Genomic DNA, 15,903 nt, shown 5'->3' with positions numbered 1-15,903 from the left:
GGAATGACTGCTCTCTTCCAACAACATCACTGTGACATCATAAGAGAGATTTGAAAAGCATCTTGGAGGACTTTCTATGTCAAGCTCCCCAGATGCACACCTTGAGACTAGGATTTGCTGTAAGTGGTTTATGAAAGCTCCCAGGAGAACCTGGTGCAGGAATTGAGGAAGCAGGACAGGGAAGGGAAAGAAGCTAGCCAGGGAAGGGAAGAGAGTATGATTTCAGGCAAAGTTCCCACGATGGCAGTGTCGGCAGGATCCTGCAGAGGCACTCTGCGATGTAAATAACACCTTAAGGGCATCTAGACCTGAGGCAAGAGAGCTGGACTTTCCTGCTTCTCTGGCATCCTTCAGCCCCAGCCTCAGGTCACCCCAAAGGATGGAGGTGGGCAAAGGGCTCCAGGAGACTGAGCGAGTCCCTCAGAAACAATAAAGGCATTCAGGGAGTTGTGGGCGGGCACTGGCAGTGTCCACAGCAGGGCGACGATCACCGAGTCTGCCATCAGGCTAAAAGAATATATATCAACATTTCCAAACATGTGCAAAGAGGGAAAAAGGGGATGGAGGAGGTGAGGGAGATAGTTCCTGAATTTGAAAAATGCTGGATTAAATAAAATTAAATAGAAGATTTTTCTGCAAGTCTTTTATGAGCCTTTACTACACATTTTGGCATTGTGAGGGAAACCACAAAACCCTTTTTATAGGACTATCTCTTAGGGTACATCTTGTGAGATGTGGTTTGGGAAATGGTTCTGTGACCAAGAGACTGTTACAGGCTTTTAAAGTGACATAATCAGACCAAGATTTAAGGTATGGAGTGAAAAAGGATGGACCAGAAGCAGAGGGATCAGAGATGTTGAGATCACCTTGCCTTCAGCAAAGGTAAAAGAAAAATACAATGAAATCACAAAATAAGCAAGTGGTATAGGAAACAGAGGAGGAAATGAATTTGAATATCTTGTAATTAGAATTGTCATGAAGAAATGAAAGATTCTGAGCCCTGTGACTCAGTGACTCCATTGAGTAACAAGGCCATTAATTAGGATGGATTTGTGAGGAGGACTACTTGGCAGATAAGGTTCAAGTTTGGAAACCATGTGGAGATGTGTGGTAAACAACTGAAGCTAGAAGTGTGGGGTAGGGATCCACCAGCTTTGTGGTGTGTATTAGTTTGATAAAGCTGCCATAACAAAGTACCACCGACAGGGGTCTTAAACAAGAGAAATTTATTTTCTCACAGGTCTAGAGGCTGGATGTCCAAATCAAGGTGTTAGCAGGGTTGGTTTCTTGTGAAGCCACTCTCCTCGGCTTGTAGACACCTGCCTTCTCACTGTGTCCTCACATGGCCTTCCTGCTGTGTCTCTTCCTCTTCTTATAAGGACATCAGTGATATCAGATTAGCGCCCCACCCTTATAACCTCATTTAACCTTAATTACCTACCTAGAGGCCTTTTCTCCAAATATAGGCACATTGGGAGGTCAGGGCCTCAGCATATGAATTTTGAGGGAACACAATTTAGTCCACAAGAGGGCGCTGGTTGGAAGTTAAAGCATTGTGAAGTTGTGAGTACTGACTGACAATGGAACCCCTGGAACCTCTCTGACCTTTGAAAGATGAGGGGGCATAAAGGAGAGCCAATCCTATCAATTCTCAGAACTAGAAGGTTCAAGAAAGCATATTTACTGTTCTGTGCCTCTGTTGCTTTGCCTGCTAAAAAAAAAAAAGAGAGAGAGCCAATGATTGTCTTTGTTTATGGAAATTTTATGAAAATAAGATGTTTTATTAGTCTGAGTCCAGTCAGGAGACCACAGAAACCACACAATGTTTAGAAACATAGTTTAATATAAAAAAATGATTAATGGAGGATTGGAGTCAAGGGAACTTGGCTGTTGAGTGTTACAGAGAATGCTAAAGAACTTAGAACCAAGACTGAGAGGACTGAGAGAGAGCACTCTAGGAGGATCTGCCCAGATCAACACACTGCTGGGACCCAGACCTGGTGTGAAGGGCACAGCTGTGACTCACTGATGGCAGAGAAGGCACTCAGGTGTCGCATGTTGGGACTTGCTGGAAATCTCCCCTCTGGGTGCTGGGGAAACTTTCCACAGGGAGAGGCAGAGCCTCAGAACTCACTAGGTGTTGGGCAACCTGCTGACCACTGAGCACTGTTGTAGGAGTCTAGCACCGTTCTCTGGGGGGACTCAGTCCAAGGAGGCTCCAGGCCAGCTGCTTGGGATGAATGTCAGGCACTGCGATACAGTGAGTACCCTGTAACCATTAGTTATTTACTACTACTATTACTACCACTGGGACTACTGCTACTGCTGCTGTTGCATAGCGGTTAATAACTAGAGTTCTAGAGACAGCAAACCTGTGTTCACATCGCTTACCTGCCCTCATTAGCTGTGGAATATTGGGCAAGTGACTTCATTACCTCCAGCCTCGGTTTCCTCATCTGTGAAATGGAGGTAATAATAGTCTTTGCCTTGATTTGCCATGAGCGGTAAATAGGAGCATAAAGGTGAATTGCTTTACGCAGTCCGTAGCACATAGTGATGGATTTTAAAGATTCATGTTTTGTAAATATTAGATCACCTTCCTCCTACCGACTGTTCTTTGGCAATAAGTGTAAAACTAAAGGAAAGAATATAGTGAGACAGTAAAAAGTCAGTTGAATGAATGAAAGTAAGTGAATTTTAATGTGATTAATCTATCTTATTTGTTTCTTGGTCCTAAATTGACAAGATTAATTTTAATCTGATGTCTCACTTATTCCGTGTACACCATGGATAAGAGTTCTTATTCAATGCAGGCCTTTTGAGACAGTAAATTTGTCAAGAGCCTTATAAACCAATAGAAAATTTATTGATCATTCTGCCCTCCAAACTCCCACATCAAATTCTAGTATAGAAACTTCTGGAGATCTCTGTAGGAGAATCGAAATGACTGAATCACCAAATCACACTGAATAAACTGTCTGGTTTACGAGCAAGCTTGTATATTGGCATCTTCGGCATAATCCAGTAAAGATCTTAACTGAAAATATAATTTCTTCTTTCTAGCCTTAGTGATTACATTTTCAATTACCTGGTATTTCAGGCACATCATGAAATCTGAGGATTGATAGGCCGGGTAAATTCATTCGGGCTGCTGTGGCAGGGGATTCAATTCCAATTCACGTAACGCTCTATTTTTCGGTTGATCCTTTATGGATATCACCACAACTGATCAACTCTCTAATCTCAGCTCTGCTCAGCAGAGCATAAACAAGCCCAAAAGCAGAGACTAATCATTGTCAAAAACAATGAGTTTAGGTGAAACCTGTGACTAGTTACAGAGGCCTCCTCCTCCTTGAGGATAGTCAAGGACTTTTGATAGCAATGTTAAATTAGTCTAGCTCAACTGCTATTCTCTACGTTAGTGACAGAACAAATATATTTCAGAATCACAATGTATTACTACCCTGAGACAGCGGTTCTTTGACTTCCTTCTTCCCCGTGCTTTAATTTCATTTTCGGTAGTTGGTGCTCATAAATTATTGATCAATATAAATGAGATTTCATCTAAACTATCCAAACAGCTGTACATTTTTTTTTAAAAAGGAAAATAAGTCCCTAAGTTTCTGTTTGTTTCGTAATTGCTTACGGTCACTCCTTTCATATTTACAGCAGGTTATTTGAAAACAAATGACAATCTCCAGTTTGCTAAATATTCATCCAAACAAGATTTAGAGTTATTTAGAACCTCCATGGCAAAGCAATTACTAAAATAAAAGTTCCAATAGAAATAAGATAAAAAATTGTAATGCTTTGTTTTAACTGTAAAATTAAAATAAGGCACCCTTGCTTTCACATGGTACAGTGGTAGCATCAGGAAAGATGGTAGAACAAGAAAAAGTGGTTTATATTTCCCCATAGGAACAATATTGGTGTTAGGTGTAGTGTTATTAATCAAGAATCCAATATGAAATAAATCACATATGATACATTCTCATTTCTAAAAGCATGTATATATGACTCTAAATATCTATAATCAATTCACATATTAATATAGTTCTCCAGAGTCTACAAAACATGTGTAACTATTGCTTCACTTCTGCTATATACTGTGTCTCAATATCCTACTAACGGACGTAAATGGTTTTTAAAGTACACAACTTTACTGTGTCATACTTTGAGATAAACTAATATGTTTTGTTGGCATATTAAAGAGAGCTGTAAATTCTTTGATCATCCTCCCATTGGGGAGGGGGGGCACTTTTCCTTCTCTTTGATTCTGGGGTGCCCTGTGACTGCTTTGTTGTACCCAGGACAGAAGAAATGATGTTATGGCAGTTCACAACCCACCCTTTAAGAAGACTGGCAGATCCCACCTCAGTCTCTTAGAAACTTGAGATACCTTGTAAGAAAGCTGACTACCTGTAAGAGAAACCACATGGAAATCATGAGAATCCTTGGGAAAGGAGAGAGGCTCTGCTGAGCCCAGCCTTCCAGCCAATTCCAGCAGGGTGGTAAGTGTGGCAGTGAAGATATCTTGAAGTATCTAGGAACTTGCGCTATCCAATGTACTAGCCACCAGCCATATGGCTTCGAGCCCTCGAAATGTCCAGAGTCCAAAATGAGATGTACTGTAAGAGTAAAACACACAGTGGATTTCAAAAATGTATCCAAAAACTCATTAAAATTTTTTGCATTGAGTCTATGTTTAAATGACAATCTTTTTGATATTTGGGTTAAATAAAATATGCTATTAAAGTTAACTCTACTTATTTATACTTTAAATTTGGCTATCAGAAAATTTAAAACTATATGCTTATACATAATTGGACAGCACAGCTCTAGACCATCCCAAGCATCAGTTAAAAACCACTGAGCGACCCCAGTTGATGTCACATGAAGCAGAAGAATCGCTCAGCTGAGCTATTCTTGAATTCTAAATCACAAAATTTGTGAGATGTAATAAACTAGTCATTTCATTAAGCTAATAAATTTGGAGAAGTTTGTTACACAGCAATAGATAACTGAAGGAGTTATATATCAAAAATATTAGGTGATTCATAGCATTTATGCTCAATCTTTTAGAATTCAGAAAGAAGAAATGTGGTTGGTACAAGTATAGTTGTCACAATTATGGTCAATGCATTTTAACCTTACTTTTTCTCTAAATTAATTATTTATAGCAAGTATGGAACCTCAAATTTATTGAATGTTTTAAAATTTTCTCCTTGATAAAACAGCTCACAACTCCTTTTTGTTGAGTACTGAAGAATATACACAGGTAGAGAAGTTAAGTGGAGAAAATTAAAACCAACATTTTAAGTAAACATCCTCAAATGAACAAAGTAGGGGATCTCACTGGCTCATTTATTAATTTCATTATTTGTATAAATATTTGCAGTAATCAAGTGAAATGTCAAAAAGATCATTGTCTGGGCTTCTCAAGTCAGAAGAACCCGGATTTAAATATCAGTGACACCATTTTCTAACTAGGCGATACTGAGCAAGTTATGGAGCTTCTATGAAGCTGTTTTCTTGACTATACAAGAGGAATGATAACCCTGATCACCTACCTGTTGGGATTACTGTGAGGATTAAACGAGCTAATGTATGTGAAGCACTTGTCTCAGGACCTGGCACAGAGCGACACTCTAAAAGTGGGAGCTTTAATAATGAGACACATAGAAATTATATATAAAATATTAGAATATAACATATTTGAGTATGGCGTAATTATGATAACTCTAGTTATTATGAAAATGTCATAAACTTGACTACATCTTATTTATCTCTTACTTAAACAGATGGAGCATCATGCGTGATTCTCACAGAGCTCAATAGATGTCGGGCAAGTGGAAGGCCATCAGACCTCTCAGGTCACAGCATCCAGAGCATCCCGTTGGACACATAAAGACTAAGTTACTTAACTGTGGAGATTCCTCTCTCTTTCTCTCTCTCCTTCTTTCTCCAAACCCAGATGTTTGGCATCTCACCAATATCGTCCAAGACCTTCTGGATTGGGAACAAAATAAATGTAGAGAAAGAGGAAGCAGTTTTAGTGAAAGCACCACAGGGAGCAAACCAATAAAAAAAGCAGGAAACTCAGCACAAGCCCGATTTATGTCGCTGCATTTCCCTAGCACTCAGCCTATTCCTCCAAACCCCAACACACACACACTCGTGTGCACACACACGTGCACTCACACATGCACATGTGCACACACACACCACAAGCGCCTGCTCCTATTAGCTTTCTTTCCTGCTCTCACTTTTCATTTTAAAGTCAAACATTGGGTAAAATTCTCTTTTTATTTCACTCTCCTTCCCATCTCTCTGAAAGAGCTTCAGAAGGGGAGTTTTGCATGAGCGTCCTGAGGGCTCGTGGATCTGAGACTGTACAGCTCCCTCACCTCCACATTTCCCTGATGGTCCTATCTCTTTTTAATAGTCAATAAAACATTGCTATAGCCTCTATTTTAGTTTCTGTTTCTAGACAACAAGAAAGAGAGAAAAGGTAGAAAGGAAGGAAGGGAGGGAGGGAGGAAGGAAAGAAGGGAGGAAGGAAGAAAGGAAGGAAGGGAAAGGAAGGAAGGAAAAGGAAGGAAGGAAAAGAAAGAAAGAAAGAAAAAGAAAGGAAGAAAGAAAGAGACCCAGTCTATAAACAAAAACATCATGGCTTTCCCTTTTTCAACAGCTGGGGACAATCATAGCACTTTTGAGTTTTGTTTTGTTTTGTTTTGTTTTGTTTCTGTCAGGAGGCAGAGCCCCATAGAAGTGATGGTTCTCTTGGTGGGAACACAGAAGAAGCAAGTTGAGAATGAGCACTTTGGGACAGGCAGGTCTGGTAGCCAAAAGCAGATTTTGATTAAAGTAGAGAAATTTCTTCTAGGAAGTTACTTTCTTGTTGTATTTTTCATGGCAATACAAAAGTAACCCAAAAGGTATGCTGAAAACTGCCCTTTGAAAAGAAAGAACAGATTGTTCAAATCGAATCTTTTCCTGAAAGCAGATTGTTGAAGGCTGCCCATCGGCCATTACTGTTGGCCATGGGCTTTGCCCTCCCCAGAGCCTGGGGACCAGGGGCACATTCACTCCACAGGCTCAGTGGGTGCCTGCCCTCACGCTGTGTGTCCTAGCGCTGCGTGGTGACAGCTGAGGTCAGTAGTCTGTCCTAAAAGAGCATTAATTCAGTAGGCAGTGAGCACTCACGAAGGAGAAGGTGGAGCCATCAGTGCAGGAGTTAATGCATGTCAGCAGTGACATGAGCGATGTCACAAATTCATACAAGCAAAGTGAGTATGAAAGGAATCACACGAACAAGCTCTCACAGTGGATACTGTGGCCAAGAAGGATTTTGCAGAGGAGGGGGAATTTTTTTATGCCAAGAAAAAAAATACTGGAAAGTAACCTTTGTGTGCAGCTATTCAGCAACATAGATCTGAAATCTGTGCTTTTTAAAGCATACTCTATGGAGTAGGAGTCCAAATCTGAGGGTCACAGTTAAATAGTTTTGCATTGTGTTTTTGGTTGTCCTTTAAGATGCTAGTTGTGTCACCACTAAAGAACAATAGCCAATTATAATTATAATTGGCTGTTGTTCAAGCATTTATTTTTTGAATAAGGTATTTCTGCTTAGAGACGCACAGTGCCGAAGACTTCTCACAACAGTGTGTCAGGAGCAGCACTTTCTACTTTATGCAAAATTAATAACTCAATTAGTTATCTGCCTAACTGAACTATGTGTAAATAATAGATTCCTAACAAAGAGTTATTGAATAAATGAACAACTTGAAAGCATTTAGGTTACAGCAGCTACTGCACTGCACTACAGACAGGAAGCAGCTTTTCTCTGGGAGGTGGGAGAATTTCCCCCTCAGTGAGAAACGCTGTGTTTTCACGGTCTGTAGAAGAAACTAGCATCAATTAGGTACCTCCTCAATGCCTGCAAGCTTGTCTTCTGAGATTCACTCTACAAACCCAATGCAAGGTAGTGGAGATAAAACGCTACAGCAACTTGAAGAGGAAGACGGGTCATTGTATAATATGAATTTCAGACATATTTCTTACTGTGTACTTGGTTTAAAAAAGGCTGAAATCCACTTGCCTAATTGATAACATGAACATATTTAAACCAAGTGTTGTATTTGGGTCGTCAGGTGGAGTTGGCCAGAAATGGAACTCTGGGAAGGATGGGTCACATGAGCAAACCTTGTTTGGGTTCAGGGTCAAGGGGGCCCTGACCGAACGATTAGTGTGTTTAATCTAAGTAGTTGGTTTATCCATAGTGTAGCAATCACTTTGTAACAACCTGATGCCAGCTAATCAAATCACATCACCTCTCTCTTTCTGTACTGATCTGGCCCCACTAAGCAGAGGTGCAGTTAGACCTTAGTGGCCCCTAGAGTTCACCTGTAGCTGGAGAAGGTGCTGAGCAGAGCTCTACCCTTTAATTTCTTTGTCGGGTGGCTTCACTATCTCAAGAGCTTGGTTGATGTGAATCTGTTGGGAGAAATGGATCCACTGTCTGTGCTGACATAACTCACTCCGCCAGACTGAGAACCGGCCCCTGGTGCAACGTGGGCTCCCAGGGCAGACACTACCTTGCATGGCTTACTGGTGGGCAGGCAACAGCCTCTTGGATTCGAACAGGTCTATACTTACAAGCCAAATGAAAATTACAAATTGAGACAAAAACTAGCTAATCATTTAAAAATGATTACTGACATGGCACCAACATACTATAGTAGTTAAAAGCAAGAACTTTAGCTCTAGATTGACTGAAAAATGTGCCTCAGTGTCTTTACCTCTAAAATGAGCTTACTAAAGGTGCTGAGCTAATTGAGTTATGAAGATTAAATGATTTGCTTTCTATAAAGCACCTGGAATAAGTACCTGGCCCACAATAAGCAGTATGTAAATGTTTGTTATTATTATCATTGTTTTCTTTTATTCAGTCAATTTTAGAAGAGAAAGCAACTATGAACAAATAAATAAAGGGTTTTAAAGAAATCTTTATGAGATACATGGTTCAGAGACACCGTTAAATTTCCAAAGAAACAGAATAAGGAGAAAAACCTTAAAGAACTAAATTACTGAAATTTTCATCTCTTCTTGGAATTCCAAAATCAATTTCAAAAATAGTTCTCCAAATTCAGGAATAGGTGAAGGATTCTCTAGTTAATAATGTGTTTGCCGAAATACAATTTCTTAGGTTAGTCATTTCATCATAGATTAATTTCAAATCTATTAGTTTCAAAAATATTTAAGATCTAAGGTATTAGTACTTTTTCATATCAATCAGAATTATTTTCTGAGTAGGGAAATACCGTTTATCTTGAACATATTGTCTAATGTGTATTCAAAAAAAAATTTTTTAACCCATAATTGCAAATTGTGCTGCCTTACTGCTCTTCTGTTTGAAGAGGATAGAACAGTCTGATGCGGACAATGCAATCAAAAGAACCTAAAAAGAAAGTTTCTAATTAGATTATTTGTCCCACATTGAGATGCCAAGGGAGAGAATCACATTTAGGATTGCATAGTTGATTAATAGAAATAATGTATATTAGAGGGAAAAAACTGACTAAGTTATCACCTGGTAATGAATTGAAATAAAGGAAGCGAAGTTTGGGTATAAGTTCTCACGGCTGCGTATCCACTGGGTGTGTTTCTAGGATGAGAAGGACGGAGAAAGGACAGTGGGGGCTCAGCAGAGACACACAGGATTTGTAAAGTTTTACAGCAGCAATAGGAAAAAAAAAAAATAGTGAACACTCATCAAACAGAGGTCCACCAAGATTTATCTGGAGAAACTCCCGAAATATCGTCCAATGGAGGGAGAACTCAAATGCTCTACCCTGCCTTCCCATCACGCCCATTGGATGTGTTTGTGTGTGTTGGATAATTAGGGTGTAGGCACAGTCAATTCTGAAAACAACAGGTGAAGGAAAATAGATCTTATTTGAGCCTGTTACCAATTCTTTATTGCTGCCAAATATTTCTTATAGCACAGAAGTCTGGGTCCTGCCCCAGAGTGTAAATAAATAGCCATAAAGGTGATAAGTCTAAATATAGTATCTCCTTTCAGTAATGGAAGAATAGAGAAAGTTTTCATCTTAAGATTTTTTTCTTTGTGAACTTTGTATTAATTTAGGATTTAGGCCAATAATATACCCAATAGAGGCTTTTCATGTTCCTATAAGCTGTGACATTCAGCTCCATAATATATTGTAAATACCTGAGCATCACTCACTAGATGGGCAAAAATGCTTTTTACCATAACCACAGAAAACATGCTATGTTTTCCTGAAACCACACAAAAATTTTCTAGCTATTAAAAGCTGTTACCATGTGTCAAGGAGTCTTAGCAATCAAAGCATTCCCACTGCACCCTCCTGGTGGGTCAACCTGCTCCTTGCTTTTGTCTGCAGAGAGCTCCTTGTGACCTGGAATGAAAATTCTCCCTCCAAGTATCAATCTCTCTCTAGTGTTCATTTCCTGATTTCTCTGGTGCAGCCAGAATTGCCCAGAATAGCTCTGACAGACCACTCATCTCCTGCTTAGAGAAGATCCCCCCACTACATAGATTTGGAAAGGGGAGGTAAAAGGGAGCTAAAGGGGGCCCCAGGCACCCCGTCCTACACTCAGGTGAGTCAGCAAGTGCTCCTGGAGAATAGTCAAGGTGCTATTTAAACCAGGGAAGCTCTGAATGTAAACCTCAGCACAGCTCCAGATATGCCGGAAAAGGTCGCAAAGACAACACAAAACAAGCATCTTTTACCTTGAAAAGAGGATGCACTTCTTTTCCTTTCTTTCAGCTTGCTATGCAAAAAGTGCTATTATCTAGAGTGCTGTACTATTTGTTTTTAATCACACACATAAGAAAATATTTCCTACATCTAGATACGCATCTTACCCAAACACACAAGAAATTGAGCTAAATTTCTTTTTAGAAAATTATAGGCTCTTGCTTTCTCTGACTGAGTCTGGGGAGATCATATTGCCATATTACTAGGTGGATTTCTGCCCTTTGCATGCCAGCATATGGGTGGAATGTGCTATGTGTACAGAAGGAAATCCTTTGATGCCATGAACGCTAATCTCTGTGCTCTGGCATTAACGTTGCTCTTCTGGCCTTGGTAGAATGCCATGCCATATGGTGTGCTGCTCCCCTGGGCTCTGAGCACAGGGTTATGGTTATGACAAGGGAAAATGTTAACAGGCATTGCTGGGTGATGATAAGGTTACGGAGGCATAGGGTTTTGAATGTGGTGGTGACAGATGGTTGTCTAAAGGATCCTGAAAGAAACAAAGGATATTTGTATCCTCCTGGCTCCCTAAAGTCTTCCCCTGAGGGTCTTTGTGAGCAACCATTTTTCTCACTCCTCATCACTCACTTTTACTCTGACATCATTTTTTTTTTTTTGTCAATTCTCTTTTCTAGCACTGCACTGTTCAAGACAGTAGCCACTAGCTACACGTGGCTTTTTCAATTTCAACTAAAATCAATTAAAATCAAATAAAATTTAACTCCAGCTCCATCACGCTAACCATATTTCAATTGTTTAATAGCCACATGTGGCTAGTAGCTACTGTGTGGGACAGGAGAAATTAGTGCTGTTTTAGTATTTGACTCTCCATTCCCATAACTTCAATGACAATCCGCCACAGAATCATTAGGCCTAGTGTGTTATAATAGCATTCTTGCTCTTCAATCTCTAGCCTCTGTCTTTCTTCATGTCCACCCACACCCTCCATTGACTATTCCAGTCCACACACATTTTCTTCAACTTTTGGATTGTCACTATTCAAAGCATTTCCTTCTTCAACACACTGCCGTGTGGTCACTCAAGACCAAGTTCTTGGGCAATGGCTCAAAAAGTTATAGCTGTTGCTTCAAAGACCATGATACTGAGTCAGCTGACTCAAGATTCAAGAGATGCTCTGATGCCAAGAAAGAGTGATCATAATCATTCAGTATTTAATAAAGGACCTACTACATTTAGATCCTGCAGCCTCAAATTATTTAAGGTCAATGTCCCTTTAATTTCCTTTGATAAGTGATTAAAACTGTTGGAGCACTGCCATTCCCGGAAGGAGCAAATACATACACTAATAATAGCCAGTGTTTACTGAATACATAATAGATGTCAGGCGTTTGGTAACCATTGACTGCTTCATCAGATTATCTCATTTGAATCCACACCAATCTTTTGATGTAGACAGTATCTTCACCTTACCATTTAAGAAACTAATACATGGAGAATTTAGGTAACATGCTCAGAAGAGCAGAGTTAAGTGGCAGAGACAAGATTTGAACACACAACTTTCTCACTCTGGAGCCCAAGTCCTAAGTACTATGCAGTTTTTCTACTTCAGTATAGTATACTTTGGTTTATTGAACTATTTTACATATTGTTTCCTTTGATGGTCCCAGCAGTCTTGTGAAGTCGTCTGGGCCTCGTATTTGTGCTTGATGCTCAGTGTCTGCTGAATAAAAAGTCTATTAACATTGATTTCACCACCTTGCAGATGAGCAAACTGAAACTTAGAGAAGTTAAATGTCAGAGACACAGAGATGTTAACCGGTAGTGTTGAAATTGAACTTGAATCTCCTGATCTCACTAGCGTTAACATTCTGATGTCATTATTCTCAAAAATAAATTAATGAATATATAAAACTACACGTGCTATCTCAGGAAATTTTTTCTAAAGTCAACAAGGATTTCTAGTTCTAGAGAAGATGGTAAGCTTGCACGAGCTGCTGGCTTCCTCTCCTGAACCCACTCTGGAAAGGTCAAAAAAGAGAGGAGGTTAATTTATCTCTGAACATAATGTAAAATCATGATCAACGCTTGTAGAGAGAGACATTATTTCCTGTTTGGAAGAGAGAGAGTGACCTAGACAGGCAGAGGCAGCTGCCAAAGCCAGGAGACAGGCTGGGAAAAGGCCTTCCAGCTGTGCGCTTTCTTCTCTTACACCCTTTTTCCACATATAAGGGTGTCCATGGCCTGCCCGGTACCTTCTGTGGAAAGGGAGAGCCAACATTGGCCTGTGCCTGTGGGAGACAAGGTCCTGTGGGAGGGCACCGAGGCCTGAACAGGGTAAAGCTCCAATAGCAAGAGATGTATGAAGGATGGTCACCTGTGGGAATGCTCTCGTCTCTCCATCCCCCTAACTGCAACCTGTGGATTAAGGAATTATCAGAGGATGGTATCACGGAGAAGAACAGTACATCGGAGGGCTGCGGGGTTTCTCCAGAGGAGAGCCTCACCAGAAGGGGAGGAGAGGAGTTGGGGATCCGTGGAGTTTTGATTGCAAGACCAGAGGCTCTTCTGTCCTGAGACCCCAACTCCCAAACCCAAGCCTCTTATATGAGAGAAAGAGCTGGGATTTCAGGTTGTTTCCCTTCTTCCAGACTCATTTCACCACCCCAGCTAACAGGAAATTCCAAGGGGAATGAAAACTCAAAGGGAAAAAATAATAACATTTGAGAAGCATCAGCACTTTAAAGAGCAAGAAACTAAACAACCTAGCAGGAATCGCAGAATTAATTGATTAGATAGAACAGGAATTTCAAGTAAGCATAAATAAATATCTTCAGGGATATAAGGATGCTAGAAACAAGAGGCAAGTGCACGAAGTAACAGATTGTTCAATGGCATTATTGAGTGTGAAAAATGTAACTGCTGAAGTAAAGAACACAATCGATAGGCTGAATAAGAACATACAGAAAAAATAGCATATTACTATGCAGGAAGAGACAGTTGAGGAACTCTCAGGGCAGGCATCAGAAAAGGCTTAAGTCATAGAAAGAATGAAGGAGACGTCAAGAGATGAGGATAGAAGTAGCAGAGTCAAAATGTACCTAAAAGGAGTCCCAGAAGAAAAGAATTAACTAGTTGTGGGGCGGGGGGGGGGATGTTATATAAGAAAACATTTCCTTAAAATTTCTCAGGTTCAAACAAAGAGCATTGAACAGGATAGATAAGAAAACCTCAACTGCTAGACACATTAGAGTAATACTTAAGAAAATCAATGACAGAGACAATTCTAGAATCTTCTGGAGAGGACTAGAAGAACACTTCAAAGAAACATCAGTTTTCACAACAGTAACATTGGATGGAAGAAAGCAGCGGAGTAATAGTTTCAAAGCTCTAAAGACAGAACTAAACTGTTATCTAAAGTGAGGATAAAATAAAGACATTATCAGGTGCCCTAAGCCTCACGCAAAGGCTCTCTGAGAGCACTCTTGGCAGAGTTCCTCACAAAGAAAAGGAAGCAATGTGTGATCAAATATGAGTGATGAGATATTTCATAATTTCATGATTATCTAAATAAGAAATGGATAACATATATGTGTGTATAAAACTCTAAAAATATTTTAACATGACAAGTGTTGGGGAGCGACTAGGAGAAAGAGACTAACCAAGAGCTTGTCTTGCTTGAGAGAAAGACATAGTTATTCATAAGCTATAGAAAATGTCAAGAAAAATATGTTTGGTAAGTGGGAAATTGCCATGACAATAACAATAACATGTTGTGCTTTTCTAAAAATAAGAAGGAAACTTCACACATCCAATTGAAGTTTGGAAATTATAAGAAAAACAAAATATATGAGGTAAATAAAAATATGAAATAAGATAGTAGAAATAATTTTTAAATGGCAGCAATTACCAAAAAAAAGCTTAAGTTAACCAAGAGAAAGACTCATGTTGAATAAAAATAAAATCTATCAATATATTATTTAAAAGATATACGTTTAAACAAAGGCCAGAGAAAGTTTGAAAATAAACTTGAACATAAAGTAGAGGAAAGGATATACCCATTAAATATCAACCAAAATATGCTCAGGGAAAGAACTTTAAGATAATACAAAATAAAATTTAAAGTTTAAAAAAAATCAGAAAAGATACAGAAGACAGTTAAGTGTTAGTGAAAAGGAATAATAATCCAGAAGATTTCATTACTGTGAGCCTATTTGCACCTAGAAATATAGTTTCAATAACTGACAGAATTACAGGGAAAAAAATAGTTGAATTTACAACTGATGGGAATTTCAATAAATTGCTCCTGAAAAGAATTGGCCAACTGTCAAATTAATAGAAAGAGACACAGAAGGGAACAAGCTGATGTGCTTGAGCCAATAAACAGAACATTTTACACCCTATAAACACAGACTATGTATTCTTCTTGGGCACAGAGAACAATCGTAAAAATTGATTATGCTCTAAGCTACAGACAAAATCACAAAAAATGAGAAGAATCAATATCATATAGATTATGTTTTTTGAAAATCAGGCAATTAAGTCATAGAAATCATTAACAATGTTTAGCTAAATAGCTTCATATGTACCCCAAATTTAAAAGTAAACAAAAATTTGGGGCCAGTCCAGGGGCGCAGTGGTTAGGTTCACACGTTCCGCTTTGGCAGCCTTGGGTTCGCCGGTTCGGATCCCGGGTGCGGATATGGCACTGCTTGGCACATCCTGCTGTGGTAGGCGTCCCACATATAAAGTAGAAGAAGATGGGCACGGATGTTAGCTCAGGGCCAGTCTTCCTCAGCAAAAAGAGGAGGATTGGCAACAGTTAGCTCAGGGCTAATTTTCCTAAAAAAAATTAAATTAACCAAAAAAACCCAAAAAGGAAACCCATATAATTAAAATAATCATTGAATCAATGAGACATCATGAGGGAAAGTTTAAAAATACTAATCACTGCATGACGATAAAAATACTATATGTCTATTTGTGAGAAACAGTTTAAAAATTACTCAGGAGGAAATTTATGGCTTAAATAGGAAAACAAGAAAGGATTGTGGGAAAAAAACAAGGCAGAAAAGGTCAACCGAATAAACATAAATAAGAAGGAAAAGAATAAACATAAGGGCAAAAATTGAAATAGAGA

At 39.3% G+C, this 15,903-nt stretch overlaps 1 long non-coding RNA gene across 1 annotated transcript; it reads left to right on the top strand.

Annotated features, from left to right (window-relative positions):
- Positions 1 to 19: 19 nt before the first annotated feature.
- Positions 20 to 6,471, top strand: LOC103553133 (uncharacterized). The gene is made up of 4 exons (XR_011543053.1): positions 20 to 119; positions 776 to 882; positions 4,311 to 4,511; positions 5,802 to 6,471. It is a non-coding gene; the product is annotated as an uncharacterized lncRNA (long non-coding RNA).
- The last annotated feature ends 9,432 nt before the right edge of the window (positions 6,472 to 15,903 follow it).

The sequence above is a fragment of the Equus przewalskii genome, chromosome 8 (genome assembly GCF_037783145.1).
Source record: "Equus przewalskii isolate Varuska chromosome 8, EquPr2, whole genome shotgun sequence".
NCBI classification, from domain to species: domain Eukaryota; kingdom Metazoa; phylum Chordata; class Mammalia; order Perissodactyla; family Equidae; genus Equus; species Equus przewalskii.
Note: the sequence above shows the minus strand (reverse complement) of the source record. Positions and strands in the feature narration are given on the sequence as shown.